The following is a 7,366-nucleotide window of genomic DNA, read 5'->3' on the forward strand; positions in this document are numbered from 1 at the left end:
TTTTTCTTCCTTCCTTCCTTCCTTCCTTCCTCCTTTCCTCCCTCCCTTCCTTACTTCCTTCTTATCTTCCTTCCTTGCTTCCTTTTTTCCTTCCTCCCTTCCTTTTTTCCTGCCTCCCTCAACTTCTTCCTCTCTACCTTCCTTCCCCTTCCTTCCTTCCTTCCTTCCTTCCTTCCTTCCTTCCTCCCTTCCCTTCTTCTTTCCTTTCTTCTTCCCTCCCTCCCTTCTTCCCTTTATTCCTTCTGTGGGGAATAGATAAGGTGAAGAACTTACAGGGATGTATGAATTCTTTTTCTGTATTTTATTATTTCTGTGTCTCCCCTATGACCTGTATAATATGTGCAGGCTCATATCTACTTGAGCCTTGGCCAGCTAGAAACATATTTACTTAACCTGAACTAATGACATTTATTGGTATTTGACATTTATCAATATTTAGTCTATTAGCTGGACCACTGTCTGCTTGATTAAGCCTGAAGGCCTGACTTTGTTTCCCAGAAATCAGGAGATTTCAGGGAAACAGAAACCTTCCATTCCAATCTCCCCAAATAGCAACAACCAATTAGCTGCCTCCCCCTCCCCTTCTCAATGTTCTCTTACTTGTGATGTAATTTCTTGTATAAAAGCTATGTATCTTTACTACTTCTTTAGCCCTCCTACCGCGAGCTTATCTTGCGATGGGACGGCTCATCCTCCGGAGGTTTTTCAATAAACAACTTTTCTGCCTTCTACTGAGTGATCTCTGAGTAGTCATTTTGGGTAATGGTCTTCTACATCCCTCACAGATGGGGGCTCGTCCAGGATGGGGTCTTTGGGGGAGATGGCTATGTGCACCCCGAACAGGGACAGGCGCCCACGGAGTAGTTTTCTCCATGGTCTCTGGCTCTGGGTGAGCAGCCTCCCTCCCCTCTTAGACAACGACCCAAAGCAGGAATACTCAGTGGAACGCAGAATTGAAGATTGAAAGAAGTAGAGTCCTGATGGCCGGCATTTGCAGCCTGAAAAGAAACATATGTTCTCGAGGTAAAGCTCTTGGGAAGTCTGGGGGTTTATTGGCTGGGTCGAGGGAGACCCTGAGGGATTAGCCCTCTTAAATTTATTTTTGGTGTGGACTGCTGTTAACCCCAACAATAAAGGACTTTTCCTAAGGAAGCTCTCGGGTGGCTGTGGGGGCGTGAGGGTAACATAGGGCCTCCGCCAACACCTGGATCGGGTCCAGGGTGGTATAGAAGCAGTCCGAAAATTTGTATCAGGACGTTAGCTAGGAAATTCAAGACTGGAATGAACTTCCAGATATACAAGGGAAGAAAACTGGGAGGATGTGTATCCCAGGATTATTTGGGTATATCAGACTTAAATCTGTATGTAAAAGGTGAAAATAGAGTTTTGTGAATGTCTGTGTGTATGTCTGCTTTGCATTGCCTTTGTTCTGTGTTAAAAGTTAGAAAGCTCATAAGAGATAAGAATTCAGCTCTGTGTTACAGGCTTAGAAAAATATCAGGCTGAATTGTGGGAACTGGAATTCATTCAGAGTAGTAATTCTTTCAGAGTGGCTCAGAATGTATTGGTCTTAGAATTTGGGAACTAGTTTTGGGCTTCTCAAGGAAAGAAAATCTTTTTTTCTCTTTCTCTCCCTCTGTCTCTGGCAGTGGCTTTGCGGGAGGAGGGAAAGAAGGGGGAAAAATAAAAACATAGATTGAAAGTTTGGAAAGTTTTGAGAAAATAGAAGAACAGTGGCTATCGCTCCTATAAACAAGGAGCCTGTTATCAGGACTCAGCCAGAGAAAAGAATTCTCAAGGTAAAACAAGGATTGGTGCTTAACTCTTTCCTGGTTACTAAAGAAAAGACATGGGAATAAAGTATCTAGGTAAATTTTAGGAAATTTCACAAACTGAAGTAAAATAACTTTAAATTGGTGTGTGTGTTAAGATTGGAAAATTTAAGATCGGAAATAAGAAACTGCAGATATTGGAAGGGAGGAATAAAAATAGAGTCAGAGAGGTAAATAGTTGAACACAGGGGCGTAATGACCTGTTGGACCTGTGGGAAAACTAGGCATACTTCTAAAGAAAAAAATTTGCAGGAAAAGAAAGAAAAATCATTATTAGTAAATTTGCCTTCATGGAATTAGAGAACAGAAAGTTTAAGAAGACTAAACTGGGTAATTGTTTGCAATATTTGATTAAGAGTTTTGGGAATTTACTATATTTTAAAGAGGTACTATAATTTTGAAATTGGAATAAAATTAAAATTGGGGGAAATAATTTACTGTTGCCTTACACATGTTAGATTTATTCTGAGTATAAAATCTTAAGAATTTTTCGAGTATTGTGGCCTTTACAACTGAAGAGAAAAACTTTTCTTTTTTTTTATTATTTGGTTGGACTTCAAATTGAAATATAGGTTATTAAACAAAATGCCAGTAGCTTACCTTAGGGAGGGCTTATGTTTGTATCTCCCTACTTAAATGGTATGTTGCTTTTTAAAAGTATTGAGTAATTTGTAAACTATATTATAAGTTTTATGAAATTTGATTCAAAATTAATTGCGAATCTTGAAGTTTAAAGTTTAAAAAAAATATGATTTAAAGACAAGGGAAAAGAGATTGATTTACAAAAGCAATTAATAGTTTAAATAGAGCATCTAGTCGGAAGGATTTTTGGTTTAGGAGTGTTTAAAGTATGTAATAAATTTTGAGCAAGTAAGCATTGGGAAGAGAGAGAGAGACAGAGAGATGGGATAGGAGAATGAAGGTAATTTAAGAAGGATTGATTAATAGAAACAAATGATTTCAAGAAGTCATCAGTGGGAAAAAGAAGGAACTGGTTGGAAAGGGTAGTCACAGAGAGATGGCTGTGAGAAGGGATGTGTTTTTGTGGGAGGAGAGAAAGCGAGCAGCAGTGGAAAGCGGCAGCCGCTTTGTTCCTTTGGCTGAAGAAAACAAATGGTTATTTAAAGAGACAAATTGCTCTTACAAGATGTTAACTGATTGAATATTTGTTTCTTTAGATACATAATGGTTATGAATATTAAAGAATATGATCAGAAATGTGGTATATAGTTTGAAAGGGTTATTTCAAAAAGTTTAATTGATGTTTTCAAGAACTTTTCAGATTCTTTTTATGTGAAAATAGGAAGTTTTAATTAACTGTATTGATGCCAATTATCTGAAATGGGACTTTAAGGATAATAGTTTTTGCCTTCTTCCTTTTGAAAATGTTTTTGTTGTGAACCATATGTAATTTGGGATTTTTCTGTATATTGGGTATTTTAAAAGCAAAATGATTGGTATATTAAATTTATTCAAGATGCAACATCTACTTGGGTATATAAGAATTGTGTGAATTTTCTGGGATAAATTTCTTACTGTTATTGATATAAGGTCATGGTAAATAACTGAGATTTATTTGAAACTTTGAAGACAAAATTCTTTGGGCTTGTAATTAATGCTATTTGGAAGTTTTAAAGCTCCACTCTTCAGTGTGCTGAAGATTGAGTTTTAACTGCTTATATTATGTTATAGTTATGTTCTTGCATTTTTTCCTCCTGTGACTGATTTCTATGATCAGAACAATAGTTAATAAGAACTATTAATGTAATTCAAATATGTCATACCTTGCTGTTTCCAATCTGGTTATATGTAATCTTTATAGCCTAAATACTTAGGCAAATAAGTATTTAGCCTGGTCATCTGTCTGTTACAGGATATTTGTGTTTTATTTTTAAAATGTTTTTTTTAAATGATAAGAGGACAATTTACAATGGTCTGTGAAACCTAACTGCTATTTATTGGAACTATAGCTGTCTGCCTATCCTGTGAAGCAAGCTTATTCCTTCACACAGGAACTGCTGGCCAATCTATACTGGCCTCCCCACATGTTGTTGCAGGTCCAGACTGTTCTAACTTTGTTAGATTTAGTTTTTTTGTTCTAGATTTTGGTCAAATTACAGATTATTGAATCTCTTCTGAGACATGGATCGGCCCATCTGAAGCTTAGATTGACACCACACCCACACCCTTGCATGGATTGAGCACCTTCGCCCATTTCTCATGCTGAAGCAGCTAAGATCGAGACCATCGCCAGTGCTCCTGATGTAATTTGGACTGATATGGGGGAAGTGGGAAAGTGGTTGATATTGTTAAAATTACAATTCTATTACTAGAGTTAGAAAAAAATGCAAACATTACTGTGTGTTTAAGATTTGGGATGGAAATTATTAAAAATGGTAACTATTGCTGTTAAGGAAGCTATAAAATGTTTATAATATCTATGTTCACTTCAGAATATGTAATTGTTTAAGGTATTTGATTTGATTTGATTTGATTGATTTTAGGAAACTCCTCCTGTACTAGACTGTTATGTATGTAGGAACTTTAATTCACTCTTGGGATTTATATGTGGATGGTTATTTGACTATTTATTATTATTTTTTTTTGGATGATTCCTTTCCATGAGGAAAAAAAAAGGAGAGGAAGAGATAGGGAACTAGGGAAACTGGTGGATTTTTCTCAAAATACCTAAAAGAGTGGGAACCCTTAGTTTTCTTTCACTTTTGCCTTTCGTACTTCTGCCCCATCCCCTATACCACCAGTTCAGATTAAATTGGAAGTCCTTAAGCAATCTTTTTTGTTTTTACTATGTTTTAGCTTTGAAACCCCTCATTCTGTGGAATTGCCCTGGCAGACTCAGTTTTGGGAACTATTCTGTTTTAAAGAAGATTAAGATTAAGACATTTGTCTTGGGACTGGCAATCTCCAGCCCTGTAACCCCAGTTTCTTAACTGGTACCTCAGCATTTTTAATAACATTGCCCTTTTGAGATCAAGCCTCTAAAGTTTGGGGTTTGCCTGCCTTCATGTTCTAACTGTGCATGCTCTGATAGCTCTGCTCAGAAATCTGTATTCTAGTAGCAGCCCTGTCTGTCCCCCTGGGTGGGGACAGGTGGAGCTACTCTAAGCCTCACCCTTCTCCCCTGGAGTGGGTTGCCCCTATGAATGGGCAGCATGACTGTCTCGAGCCCCGCTACTCCCTATATAAGCAGAAGCTGAGTTAAGTGCACAAATGACTGCAGACCACCTAACACAGTGAACTGTCCATCTCAAACTGGATTCTATGGCTGAGATGAGGGCCTTTGTACTGCTGATAACTCTGGGGTTGTCAGGAAGAGACTTGTCCTTGCCATAAGTCCTTACATTTTCTAGTTTCATTTTGATTTATTTGCCTCACATTGGATTGGTCAAAATTATGGTGCTGAGACCTCCCAGGTATCTTAGGGAGGTAATTCAATAATTCAATAATTCAGAAGAAGAGTGTGTAATGTTGTGCCTCAGTTCCCCTAGATTGTCATCTTTATCTGTCTTTTTATTTTTATGTTTGTCAAATGCCAATCTGTTCTATGATAACTGTTTCTAAGATAGTTGGTGGAAGCAATTTTTATGGTATGAACTTATTGCAATCAATGGTATTATCCTGTTGCTGCTATGTCTACCCTGTATAATTACATTAGTAACCAGAATAGTTCAGTGGTCCCTATCAAAATATTGCATATAGAAAATGCTATTAAAATGATGATTCTTCAGAGAAAAGACTGGAATGTATTAAAGAGGGATGATCTTGATTGTGAACTTGATAAACAATGTATAGATATATTAACTGATTTTGAAAAGTGTGTAAGTTCTTCATAGAAATGTGATAAAAATCATTTACATATTAGAAGGGGGGAGCTGTGGGGAATAGATAAGGTGAAGAACTTACAGGGATGTATGAATTCTTTTTCTGTATTTTATTATTTCTGTGTCTCCCCTATGACCTGTATATGTGCAGGCTCATATCTACTTGAGCCTTGGCCAGCTAGAAACATATTTACTTAACCTGAACTGATGACATTTATTGGTATTTGACATTTATCAATATTTAGTCTATTAGCTGGACCACTGTCTGCTTGATTAAGCCTGAAGGCCTGACTTTGTTTCCCAGAAATCAGGAGATTTCAGGGAAACAGAAACCTTCCATTCCAATCTCCCCAAATAGCAACAACCAATTAGCTGCCTCCCCCTCCCCTTCTCAATGTTCTCTTACTTGTGATGTAATTTCTTGTATAAAAGCTATGTATCTTTACTACTTCTTTAGCCCTCCTACCGCGAGCTTATCTTGCGATGGGACGGCTCATCCTCCGGAGGTTTTTCAATAAACAACTTTTCTGCCTTCTACTGAGTGATCTCTGAGTAGTCATTTTGGGTAAGGGTCTTCTACATCCCTCACACTTCCTTCCTTTTTTCCTTCTTCATTTCTTTCCTTTTTTCTTTCCTTTCTTAATGTTTTTCTTTGTTCTTTTTTTCCTTCCTGCCTCTTTCTATCCTCTATTTTTGCTTCATCCCTCATTTTTCTTTTTTCCTTCCTTTACTTTTTTCTTTCTTTCTCCTCCTTTCTTCCTACTTCTTTTTCCTCTTTTCTTCTTGCATTCTTTGTTTCCTTCTTTCTATTCTTCATGTCTCTTTTTTTCCTTCCTTTCCTTTTTTTTTGCTTTTTCTCTTTCTTTACTCTTTTCTTCCTTCCTTCTTTCCTTCTTCCTTCCCTCCATCCCTCCCTCAATTTTTCCTTTTCTTTCTTTCTTTCCTTCCTTCCCATTTTTCCTTTGTTCTTTTTTCCTTTTTCTTCTTTTTCTTTCCTGCAATTCTTCATTTTTCTTTTTTTCCTTCCTTTATTTCTTTTTTGTTCTTTCTTTTTCCCTCCTTTCCTCCTATTTTTCTTTTCCATATTTTCTTGCATTCTTTTTTCTTCTTTTTTCTTCATCTCTTTCTCTTTCCTTTCTTTTTCTTTTTTTCTTTTCTACTTGTTCTTTCTTTCCTTCCTTAATTCTTTAGTCTTGTCTTCTTTCCTTTCCTCCCTTCCTGTCTTCCTCCATCTTTTTCTCTTCCTTCCTTCCTTCCTTCCTTCTTTCCTTCCTTCCTTCCTTCTTTCCTTCCTTCCTTCCTTCCTTCTTACTGTCCTTCCTTTTTTCAAAAAGAATGGGGAGAATGTGGGAGGGAGAGAAAAACACTTGTTTATTTAAAACAAAGTTTTGGGGAGGATTTTGGAAAGATTTAGGAATAGTATAGAGAATTTCAAAGTCTCCAGATTTCCTTCACAGACAAAACAAAACAGTGCCTTCATTGAATGTTGGGTGATAAAAATAAGCAAGAGTTGATTCAGACCAAAGATGAACTAGAGACCATTACTGATCACAGAATAGAAAATTTCGATTACATCAAATTAAAAAGCCTTTGTACAAATAAAACTAATGCAAACAAGATTAGAAGGGAAGCAACAAACTGGGAAAACATTTTCACAGTTAAAGGTTCTGATAAAGGCCTCATTTCCAAAAT

At 36.8% G+C, this 7,366-nt stretch overlaps 1 long non-coding RNA gene across 1 annotated transcript; it reads left to right on the forward strand.

Annotated features, from left to right (window-relative positions):
* Nucleotides 1-392: 392 nt before the first annotated feature.
* Nucleotides 393-6,211, forward strand: LOC127542859 (uncharacterized). The gene is made up of 2 exons (XR_007948828.1): nucleotides 393-1,023; nucleotides 3,953-6,211. It is a non-coding gene; the product is annotated as an uncharacterized LOC127542859 (long non-coding RNA).
* The last annotated feature ends 1,155 nt before the right edge of the window (nucleotides 6,212-7,366 follow it).

The sequence above is a fragment of the Antechinus flavipes genome, chromosome X (genome assembly GCF_016432865.1).
Source record: "Antechinus flavipes isolate AdamAnt ecotype Samford, QLD, Australia chromosome X, AdamAnt_v2, whole genome shotgun sequence".
Lineage (NCBI taxonomy): Eukaryota > Metazoa > Chordata > Mammalia > Dasyuromorphia > Dasyuridae > Antechinus > Antechinus flavipes.